The 12,847-nt window shown below is 34.7% G+C and overlaps 1 long non-coding RNA gene and 1 other non-coding gene across 2 annotated transcripts; both read right to left on the reverse strand.

Annotated features, from left to right (window-relative positions):
• Window positions 1-5,677: 5,677 nt before the first annotated feature.
• Window positions 5,678-6,823, reverse strand: LOC115927361. The gene is made up of 2 exons (XR_004065585.1): window positions 6,751-6,823; window positions 5,678-6,468 (listed from the first exon to the last, which is right to left on the reverse strand). It is a non-coding gene; the product is annotated as an uncharacterized LOC115927361 (long non-coding RNA).
• Window positions 6,824-12,207: 5,384 nt separating this feature from the next.
• Window positions 12,208-12,314, reverse strand: LOC115927794. The gene has a single exon (XR_004065756.1). It is a non-coding gene; the product is annotated as a U6 spliceosomal RNA (small nuclear RNA).
• Between the last annotated feature and the right edge of the window lie 533 nt (window positions 12,315-12,847).

Here is a 12,847-nt window from a genome sequence, read left to right on the forward strand (position 1 = left end):
AATATTTATCGTGTTTTAAACACATTAAAAACTCGAATTTGTTTTGCTTTTTGGGGGATCAAGTAAATATCATATGAAAAGACCCTTCAATTATATTATTTATACATGAATAATGGGTTTGAAGTTATAAACTCTTTAATATACGTTTTAATGTTGGTTATTGCACTCATATGCATGGCATGTTGAATCTTGAAATTGGGAATTACTCAGAATATAATACCTGTATTTCAAAGTTTGTTACACAAATAGACAAAGGAGAATAACCTACGTAGTAAACTGATTCATATTTGTCATCTAGTACCTTCAGCTATCAAAATCTGCTCGTTTTACTATAAAGCTGGTCGTCGATGAACCTAGCAAGGCCGTTTTAAATTAGAATGTAATACATTCCACACGTAACAGTATATTTTATTCAAGATGAACCAACTTTTGTTCATCACTTGGTAAAAAATGGGGTAACCCCCTGACACACATGCTTTTGACGCAGGAGAGATAAGATAGTAGGCTTACTGTTCTTATTGTTATTTGTATATAAAAAGGGTTGTTATCGTCGTTATCATTATACATATTATCAGTTTTATTAAATTAATATCACCATATATATTAATCACATTATTATCATTATTATTAGTAGAAATATTACTATTATTAATATTATTATCATTATTATTATAATTATCATTATTATTATTGTTATTATTATTATTATTACTAATATTATTATTACTATAATTATTACCATTATTATTAACATAATTATGATTGTATTTATTATCGTCTTTACCGAATACTTTCTTACCGTGCTTTGAGAACGGAAATCCTTGAGTAAACGAAGTTTAGGGTCACCACAGTGCTGAAAGGGAACGCACTTATTCTGCAAAATCCCAAACTCTAACAAGCCCTTGCTATGGTGTATTTGAGCTAAACATTTTGAGGGAGCTTAACCAGCGCGTATTGGAATATTTTCTTTACATTATCCTAGAACTTAGCACTGCATGCACTGGCTTCGTGTCCCCCTGTGCATGCGCACAATACACACTTTTTTTTTTTTTTTTTTTTTTTTTTTTTAACAATTTTGTTTTATTTCTCCAGATGTGTAATACAAACCATGACATACAATTGAACAAAATAAACGTGTTCAATAGTGATGCTTTTACATAAACATAATTAAACACAAACTTATTTGCAGTATAATATAACTTAACAACAAAGTAAACGTATAAGTACCTAAACATAATATGTCAATTGTAAATGTTATTTACTTATATATTACAAAAAAAAAACAAATCTGGAGATAATTTTACTGAAACAATCCTGCCCCCTCCCTGCCCCCTACATCACACAGACATACTCACCCTCTATCACACAAACATACTCACCCACTCACACACACCCACCCACCCACCCACCCACCCCCACACACACACACACACACAGTACTCACTCAGTGGATGTCTGCCAACATTCTCAACTTAAGAAAAATATACTAAATAAGTTATCCAGGCCGCAAAATCGAGTTACGCTTTTAACAAGCTCACGGTGGAGAAGAAAGCAAATCTTAATTAATCTTAAGCTGCTCCCACTTTAAAAAATGTGATCCTAGCTTTCCCATTTTAATTGCTATTTTCTTTTCCTCATCCCTATACTTAAAAATGCTTTTTTTCATCTTTTCTAAAGTTAGTACTCGCCCCCCCGATCTTGACATAAATGTAACATACTTCACCATGAAAATGATAGTATTACACATTTTTATTCTATATGAACTACCTACCAACCCAACAAATATATCTCGCCATTCTAAATCTTTAATTTCATCTAACTCAAAAAGTTGTATTAAAGCCTGCCATAACCTTTGAACGCTCCCACAAAATAAAAATAAATGTTTGTATGTTTCTATTTCCTGCTTACAAAACGAACATAAATTATCACCAACAAAACCAAATCTATGAAGATGCTCATTAGTGTATATGGCTCCATGCAATAATTTAAATTGAAATTCACGTTGTTTTCTAATGAGTATAGTAATTCTTGGTCTCACAAATATTTCTTTTAATTCTTTATCTATAAAATCATAATCATTTTGCCCATCCCTTACCTGCAAATCATACGTTCGCTGCAGTGCTTTGATGAAATAATCATAGATTGTTCTTGAACCCACATCCACAAACTGTATTTTTTTACTAGAAATATGGAAATAAGTATTAAAGCTTATCAAATCAACCTCGAGGAATTCTATTAACCCTGAATCATCCTTCCATAACCTGGGTATCGCATCATAAATATCAATAATCATAAGCAAATTATTACCTTTCATACCGAGGTTCATAAAATATTTAACAGGCTTAACATGACCTTTCTCAACCAAATGATTCAGTTGAACAATCCCTCTTTCAAACAAGTATCTATCAAATATACTTTTTCCATTTATACATATATTCTGATTATTAAAAATAATTGGATTAATATAACCCTCCAAATATCTTAAATTACTTGTCTCTTGCCATGCTTGCAACATTTCCATATAGTATGGTGGAATATCTAAAACGAGTTTAATCTTGTTTAAATCATAATCACATAAAAAAATAAATCTACCACCCACAAACTGTAAGCAATGATCAAAAAACAATTTCCATCCCAAACTTTTCTCTCCATATAAAAGACGTTTTATCCACATTATGCGCTGTATTTTAACGGACATTTCAAAATTAATCATTCTTAATCCTCCAAAGTCATAATCCTGATACATTATTGCCCGTTTAATTCTATCTTTCCCCCTCCATATGAATTCAAATGAAATTTTTGCAACTTCTTTATATACCCAATGAGGGACAATAACGAGAGATGAAATATAATTTAATTTTGAAAGCGCATAAGTTTTTAGCAAATGTATTTTACCCATAATAGTTAAATCTCTTTGTTTCCACCATACAAGCAATTTTTTTATTTTACTTAGAATTTCTTTATAATTCAAATCATCTTTTAAACTTCGATCTAATGAATAACTAACCCCTAAAATATGTATTTCCTTAACCAAATTTCCAAATAAAGGCCCATCAGGTTTGTTCTCATCCTCACCCATCCACATAAAATGTGTCTTTGTTTTATTCACTTTAAGACCACTAATTTTTTCAAATGATTCAAAAATATATTGCAACCTTCTAACCGAATCAATATCCTTCAAAAATATTGTCATATCATCTGCATATAACACTTGCCTAATTTCAGATTTTCCAAATGTAATCCCTTTAATACCGTTGTCCCTCCTTACTGCATGCGCCAAAATTTCGATGGCAACCAAAAACAAATATGGCGATAATGGATCCCCTTGCCTTACTCCCCTTTCTATTTCAAAATACCCCGTGGAGTGACCACCGTTCATAACACAACTACTTATCCCTTTATACAATAATTTTACCCAAGAGCAAAATGAATCTCCAAAACCGAACAATTTCAATATTTGAAATAAATATCTATGAGATACAGAGTCGAAAGCTTTCTCAAAATCCACTGCACACAAAAACCCTTTCCCTTGTTCCCCATAATGCATAGAATAAAATAACATGTCATCTATCAATCGTACAGCTTCCCCAATATTTCTATCTTTTATATATCCAACTTGATCATGATGAATTATTTCATTTAAAACCTCTTTCATTCTTTTTGCTAGAACTTTAGATACAATTTTATAATCTACATTCAAAAGCGTGATGGGTCGATAATTTTTTATATGGAGAGTATCTTTCGCTTCCTTCTCAATTAAGGTAATTACCCCTTGTTTTTGAGATGCCGTTAATTCCCCCCTTTCGTATGTTTCATTCAATACTTCTACTAACAAATCACCCAAAGCTGGCCAAAAAGTATAATAAAATTCAACTGTTAACCCATCATTTCCCGGGGTTTTATTCAATTTCATTTCTTTTAAAACTTTCAAGCATTCATCTTTAGTTAATTTACCTTCACAGATTTCCTTATTGTCTTCATTTAACTTTGAAATATCATTGAAAAAGAAAGGGTCGTTTTGATTTATATCAGCCCTTAAAGAATATAAATCTTTATAAAATAGTTTAATTTCCTTTAAAATTTCCTCCTTATCTCTAGTAGTTTCCCCATTTTCTTTGTACACCTCCCTAATTACACTTTTCCTTTTATTCGATTTTAACAACTGTTCAAAATATTGCGTATTGTTTTCTCCATCTTCAAACCAAGGTGCTCTTGATCTTATTTTAATGCCCTGTCGAGAAAAATCATACAATTTATTTAGTTTATCCCTTTTCTCCTCAATACAATCAACAATATATTTAGTGGGTCCCACTACCAGTTCGCCTTCTAAATCCTTGATTTGTTTCTCTAACAGTTCTATTTCAACCCTCCTTGCTTTTGCCTTTTTCCGCGAGTATGTTATAATAAATTCTCTCATTTTCATCTTTAAAAAATCCCAAAATACTAATTTATTCAAAATCTGTAATGACCATTCAGCTTTTAATTCCTGTATTTCCTTATTCATCTCTTCAACAAAATCTTTATCCATACATAAACTACTGTTAAATTTCCAATATGATTTCCCAAAAACAAACTTATCAACAAGATCATTAAATTCTAGCCTAACGCCAGAATGATCTGGCGTAATAGATGTCAAAATCTCACACGTACCCACCAATTTTTCAACACTACAAGGTATAAACCAATAATCTAAACGGCTTTGCACCACCGGCCAATTTTGTCGAAAAGTAAATTGCTTTACATTCGGATTTTTTTTCCTCCATATATCTTCTAAATCGTATTTATTTAAAAATTCCTTAATCAAATCAATAACCCGAGATTTCACCGGTGTTTTTGACCCCACATAATCTAATTTTCCATCCAATATACTATTGAAATCACCTCCTAATAAAACTAAATAGTCCCGATCACACTGATCAAAAATACTTTCATCTAACTTCTTCAAAAATTCAATTTGTAAAGTTTCTTTATCTCTCGTTGGAAAATAAACATTAACCAATAGCATTTTAACCCTTTGTATTTCACCTTTAAAAATAATGTATCTCCCCTCTTCATCTACTTTAATTTTTTTTTCTTCAAAATCTAAATGATTAGAAAATAAAATAAGAACCCCTCTACTATGGTTTGACCCATGACTAAAAAACATTGGCCCTCCCCAATCTTGTTTCCACCGCTCTTCTATCTCTACTGTACTATATGTTTCTTGTAAGAAAATTATACTATTCTTTTTAGTTTTGCACCATTCAAAAATATTCACTCTTTTTAACCTATCTCTTATTCCTCTAACATTTAATGTCATGAAAGATAATTTCACTGCCATGTTATTTTATGTGTAGTTGTATCCAAAACCTTACATCGATAAACTCCAAAGAAACTTCCACACAATCTATTTCCACCGTGAGCAAATGTATAGAAAAAACTATCTGCAGCCAAACATATATGCATACTTATCGTCGAATTATATAAAAAATGCAAGCAGAATCCACCCCGTACCACACAACCCAACGCATTCATACACACAAGCATATTCACTACACACACAACACCCCCACACAAAACAACCAAAATCTGCTCTTCGGTGTACGTAAACATCCGAGAGCAAGAGCCTCCCCCTTTCCCTGTCAATTTAACTAGACCAATGACAGAATAAACCAATGAACATTTCTTCTTGCACAAGTCGATGAGAAATACGTTGTATTGTTATGTAACCGTAATCTAATTAAACAAAAAAAAAAAAAAAATACAAAGAGCTTTTATCCCTTAACAAATGCCTTGAATTGTATTACGGAACCCGCTCGTCATAACTAAGTTAAATGATTTTCCTAAAATGCATTACAGTGAATTGACCGGCCCGCGTACCTAATTACAATACGCACCTTCTAATTAAAAATAAAAACACGATCCCAATAAACCAATTTCCCCCAAACGACACCAGTTCGGCAACCTAATAAACTGTTCGTGCAAACCGAACCCATCATGCTATCATTTACCAAGTTCTATAATTTGCATAATAAGCCTCACCCATGAATGAATAGGCTCACACACCTGATCGTTTTGTATGCACTCCGTAAAAAAAAAACTCCTAAAGGGCGTTCCCGACAACTCGAAAGAACACCAAACGTCAGCCCGACATAATGATAGGCAAGCATGCATACCGGATCCCAACACGTTCCTCCCTCTCAAAACATCACACCACCACCTGGCTTTAAAACAAAATAGTTTTGGCTGGGTGAACAGATCGGACCATTATCCAGATACTCGAATTGTTTTCACTTTACAGAAAAAGTTTTAAATATGTATCAGTCATTTACTAAGATATGTGAATTTACATAGAATGCGTTATCGAAATAAAGCTCATTGTAATATTAAAAAAAGCCGTCGTTACCCAGATACTATGGCATTGTATAAAGGCGTTGCAATATACATCGTGAAAGAAAGCGGACGTTCAAAAGAGTTTATGGAAAGTACCTTGCAATAAAGCTCATTGTAATACCAAGAGCCGTGTTACCCAGATATTATGTTTTGCATAAATAGGCGTTACCACAAAGTACTTGAATATCGTGAAAGAGAACAAATCCCCAACAGACCAGCAAGGTTTATGGAAAGTACCTTGCAATAAAGCTCATTATAATACCAAGAGCCGTGTTACCCAAATATTACGTTTTGCATATATAGGCGTTACAACAAAGTACTTAAATATTGTGAAAGAGAACAGATCCCCAACAGACCAGCAAGGTTTATGGAAAGTACCTTGCAATAAAGCTCATTGTAATACCAAGAGCCGTGTTACCCAGATATTATGTTTTGCATAAATAGGCGTTACAACAAAGTACTTAAAAATCGTGAAAGAGAACAGATCCCCAACAGACCATCAATACATTTACCCCTCTATCTGAATTTACATAGATTTGCGTTATAAAATAATGAAATAGTCAATATACTGTTTAAGCATGTTTTGAGGGAAATGTTTCTTCTCACTTCACGCATGCATGCTTAGGGTTGTAATACAAATCCTGCTACAATTCTTTTTGTTTTCTTTTTTTTAAATACCAAGTTATATAATTTGCATATCATGCGTCACAAAATGATAAACAAATGATGAAACACTACTGCCAATTCGAAATAGCACCAGGGAATGTATCCGGACCGGTCCCCAAGCATTTTAGCCCCCTTAATAAACAACACCACCTGGCACCATTGAAATATTTTGGAAACCTCACTCCTACACATACTTAACCCCTTTATTCCACAAGTGGCAAAGCTTAGAAAAGGGAACTGAAACCAACAGCCCTTGGCGCGACAATCTTATTAAAATATTATTATTGCTTTGGTTAGAACAATTAATGAACAACCTCTGGCAAAAAAAAAAAAAAAAAAAAATTGCCTGAAAAATCCCCCTTTTTTCTCAATGTTGTCACTTCATCTCCGATATTCAACATTTAAGGCATTATGGAGACGAAGTTGCACACAAATCAAACCTCGCCTTCCACATACCCAACAACGATGAGAAACCCGAGGCTTCGCTTTATATTTCATATACACTGAAGAAAGAAAAAAAAACAAACGTGTGTGATATTAACTCTTGGTAAACGTACGATAATCTTCTCAAGTTTTGTATCATTTTTTTAAAACTAAAGAAACGAACAGAATATGTATATATGTATATACATCCTTTTCTTCCTCTTTTTGAACAATAATTAAAAAAAAAAAATAAAAAAAACACCATTGTCATATACGTGACAGGCTAGTTTAGCCCAAAAATTTCACATTGGCTAATGTGTACTAAACATAAACAATACTTTATAACTTATAACTGGTACTTTCCTTAATTATTTCCTCGCTTATTCCTTCTCTTTCCCTCCCTTCTCCTCTCCTTTCCCCCTCTTCCTTCTTTTCCCCTTTCTCCCTCTTATCATTTCTCTTCTATTTTTCCTTTCCAAACTTCCACATTAAACCTGTCGTTTCCAATAGTATCCCCAAGTTGAAAGCACGTGAAATCTCCTCCATGCAGCCTTCATTAATGGGGAGGTAGATGGGGATGAACATAAATTCATCTCTTCCATACCAATAGATCGCTGACAGAGCAATAATAAACAAGCCCTGCCAAACAAACCATCAGCCTGAAGAATCTTTTATTTTAAAAAAGAAACTCAAAGTTGTCACTTCATCTCCGATATTCAACATGTAAGGCATTATGGAGACGAAGTTGAACAAAAATCAAACCTCGCCTTCCACATACCCAACAACGATGAGAAACCCGGGGCTTCACTTTATATTTAATATACACTACGATTATATACCATAAATTATCAGGAAAAACAAAAAATGTGTGTGATATTAACTCTTGATAAAAGTACGATAATCTTCTCAATTTTTGTATCATTTCTTTAAAACTAAACAAACAAAATATGTAGGCCTATATATTTATATACATTAAACAAAGATCCCTCTCATAATATACCTGACAGGCTAGTTTGACCCATACATTTCACATTGGCCAATGTATAGTTCACAATACTTTATAGCTTGTACTTTTCTTTTCCTCGTTCCCCATTTTATCTAATTATTTTTCCTTTCTTTTCCACTCCCTCCTTTCCCTTCTCATTTCCTCCTCTTCTCTCCTATCTCTTTCCTCTCTCTTTCATCTTCTTCTATTTTTTCTTTCCAAACTTCCACATTAAACCTGTCGTTTTCAATAGTATCCCCAAGTTGAAAGCACGTGAAATCTCCTCCATGCAGCCTTCATTAATGGGGAGGTAGATGGGGATAAAAATAAATTCATCTCTTCCATACCAATAGATCGCTGACAGAGCAATAATAAACAAGCCCTGCCAAACAAACCATCAGCCTGAAGAATCTTTTATTTCAAAAAAAAGAACTCAATGTTGTCACTTCATCTCCGATATTCAACATGTAAGGCATTATGGAGACGAAGTTGAACAAAATCAAACCTCGCCTTCCACATACCCAACAACGATGAGAAACCCGGGGCTTCACTTTATATTTCATATACACTACGATTATATGTCATAAATTATCAGGTAAAAAAAAGAAAAAAAAATTTGTGTGATATTAACTCTTGATAAAAGTACGATAATCTTCTCAATTTTTGTATTATTTCTTTAAAACTGAACAAACAAAATATGTAGGCCTATATATTTATATACATTAAACAAAGATCCCTCTCATATACCTGACAGGCTAGTTTGACCCATACATTTCACATTGGCCAATGTATAGTTCACAATACTTTATAGCTTGTACTTTTCTTTTCTCAATTTCCTATGGAAAAGAGAAATCTTAATAACATATTAATTGGTGTAACATTCTTGATTACATAACTCATCAGCTATTACCACACTCTTTTTTTTGTTTACAAGAATGATATGAAAGGCATAAAGTAAATCTTGGAATATTATTCATCTTTGTCATAGGAACCTATTTTACAGTAACAAAATGGTCTTTGACCTATTAAATGGCTGCACATTATGTTATTCTGTGTCCATGCCTGACAATCACTTTGAAGTTTATAAGTCAATCCTGGTTGCAGTTACTGTCTGAGTTAGGGTGAATCTCGCTGCTCATTCGTACAATTCTACACCATCATAATATGCTCTTGTAGGTAGCGCTTGCCTTTAGTATCTTATTAAACTCTTCTTTTGGCTGAAAAAAGTATTCACATTAACTTGCACATAATATAATCTACAACTGATTTCCAGTGAAAACAATACATGTAGCTCGCTTTTTGCTTCTCACACTGTAAAAAATACTTATCTGAAAACAGATCGTGGTAGGTCTCCTTGTAATCACAAACAAAATCATGAATTAGGGGTAGCTGGAAGTTCAGGTTCTCCATAAGTCGTATGACATCTTGACTTGAGGCATGTCGTAGTAGAAACGAGAGCCTTACACTTGTTACATAAAACTTTTTCCTTCCTGGCGTAATGAAGTGCTCGATTTAGAGCTGTAGGATTCAAACGAAGATTGTCGAAACGTGATTGCCATTGAAAACAATACATGTAGCTCGCTTTTTGCTTCACACACTGTAGCACATCTATGAAGTAAAGGATACTTATCTGAAAACAGATCGTGGTAGGTCTCCTTGTAATCACAAACAAAATCATGAATTAGGGGTAGCTGGAAATTCAGGTTCTCCATAAGTCGTATGACATCTTGACTTGAGGCATGTCGTAGTAGAAACGAGAGCGTTACACTTGTTACATAAAACTTTTTCCTTCCTGGCGTAATGAAGTGCTCGATTAGAGCTGTAGAGTTCAAACGAAGATTGTCGAAACGTGATTTCCATTGAAAACGATACATGTAGCTCGCTTTTTGCTTCACACACTGTAGCACATCTATGAAGTAAAGGATACTTATCTGAAAACAGATCGTGGTAGGTCTCCTTGTAATCACAAACAAAATCATGAATTAGGGGTAGCTGGAAATTCAGGTTCTCCATAAGTCGTATGACATCTTGACTTGAGGCATGTCGTAGTAGAAACGAGAGCTTTACACTTGTTACATAAAACTTTTTCCTTCCTGGCGTAATGAAGTGCTCGATTAGAGCTGTAGAGTTCAAACGAAGATTGTCGAAACGTGATTTCCATTGAAAACAATACATGTTGTAGCTCTCTTTTTGCTTCACACACTGTAGCACATACTTGTTACATAAACTTTTTCCTTCCTGGCGTAATGAAGTGCTCGATTTAGAGCTGTAGGATTCAAATGAAGATTGTCGAAACGTGACTCAATATCCCTTCTCCTCCGCTTCCATTCGGGAGCACTTGCCTCTCCATAGGCCGTATGACATCTTGACTAGAGGCATGTCGTAGCCAAATCGAGAGCATTGTCAGATGACACTTGTTGCATACAACTTTTTCCTTCCTGACATATTGATATGCTCCTATTTTGTAATGATTTAGAACTGTAGAACTCATACGAAGATTGTCGAAACTTGACTCAATATCCCCTCTCCTCAGCTTCCATTCGGGAGCACTTGCCTCTAATTTCTTATTAATCTCTTCTTTTGGCTGAACAGAGAATATTCCCTTTAGTCCCTGCTTTAACTTTGCACTGTATCTTCCCATGTGTAAAGAGTAACTCGACGAACGAAACCGACTCGATCTGCAGATTTCCCGCATGAACTAAACTTTAGGTGACGCACAACTCAACAACAGTAGTCCGAAAACTTGCATTTAATTAATCTTCAGCTGATTTCCATTAAAGACGGTGCTCGACTATCCGAAATCAAATCGTGGTAGGTCTTCTACTTGTTATCACAAACAAAATCATGGCTTTGGGGTAGCTGTAAATTCAGTTCTCCATAGGCCGTATGACATCTTGACCCTCCTCTCGCAAACCTTGGATGAATCTTTGGTGGGCTGCCACTGGCAGCCACACCTTGTTTATGAATAGTTTGCTTGGTTCAGACTTTGAGAAGTACGCAAGTTTGCCTGCTTTTCTTGCCGCAAAAAGAGCTGGCATCTGCTTTTGCCTCAAATTCCTCATTCTCAATGGGATATCTTCCCGTATCGAAAGCCTTGTCCCTTTCAGGTTTCTCGCATTCTTCATAATGGTGTCCCTGTCCCTGTATCGAAAGAAGCGCGCCTTAATGGGGCGTGGCATGGTTTTCGTCATGATCCTATGCACCCTCTGATATTCTACGGCATCGGCCTCTTCTTCTGACATCTTCAAATTATTAATGTAGAAATCCTTCATAACTTGTTTGATGTCTTCTCCTTCCTTCTCTGGTAGTCCCATGAAAATAAGGTTCTCTCTTGCCACGTACACGGCAAGTTTGTCAATTTCCATTTGAAGAGCCGCTTCATTTTCCATTGCTTTCGCTTCCATCATCCTCATTTTCTTCTTAATCTCATCCAACTCCTTACTTTGAAAATCAATTGCTTCCTTTAAATCTTTGAATTGAGATTCAATATGCTTCATTTGCTCTTTAATGTTAGCCTCCAGGGAAGAGAATCTTTCTCCTAATCTCTCTGTCTGCTGCTCCAGCAGCCGTCGGAGAGTCGGAAGCAGGTTTGTATCAGGGCTTGGGGGGCTCGAACCGGCATCAGCTCTCGGTCTCTTCGTAGATCCTTTTCCTGTATTACGTAAGTTGCTGGCCATATTTTCTATCACGCGTTCCAATGGGATTCGGGAGAGGCTCGAAAAACTCGTGTCTACTCTACGAACATCACCCGCACACCTTCAAAAAATATGGAACGCTTCACGATTTTGCGTGTCATCCTTGCGCAGGGGCCATGCTAATCTTCTCTGTATCGTTCCAATTTTAATAGATGTGTTGCCGAAGCTAACACACACACACACACACACACACACACACACACTCTCACTGGCTCTCTTTTTATATATCAATTCTGCTAGCAGCGATAGATCGAGAAATTCAAATAATTTTTTCACAATACATCTAATTTATGGAGGAACTCAGAGTAGAGTTCAGTGATATCAGTAATCATGAAGAGGATCGAGGAAAGCTGGTCAAAGAAGCATCACTCCTCACTGAAATTGTTTTAATGTCGTGCTTTTAGTCGCAACAAGTTTTTAATTTCTGTACTGAACTCACACCCTCACTGAACTGTTATTAATTCATTATTATCAACATTTCAGTTTTTATATTTATTTCAAGTTCAACACATCAAGTTTGGCCACACATATCTGTAGATTGAGGAAATGACCATACATGCAAATTGTGTTGTTACATTAATTATGAGATACATTTTTGTGACATAATTTTTAATTACAATTTTATTTTTTTGCGAACCTGGGCCCATAGGTAATATTTCTTTCATCTTCTACTTGCTTCTCATTTCCTTCTCTTTCTCTATTTTTT

The sequence above is a fragment of the Strongylocentrotus purpuratus genome, unplaced genomic scaffold (assembly GCF_000002235.5).
Source record: "Strongylocentrotus purpuratus isolate Spur 01 unplaced genomic scaffold, Spur_5.0 spur5_scaffold_20, whole genome shotgun sequence".
In the NCBI taxonomy this organism is placed as follows: domain Eukaryota; kingdom Metazoa; phylum Echinodermata; class Echinoidea; order Camarodonta; family Strongylocentrotidae; genus Strongylocentrotus; species Strongylocentrotus purpuratus.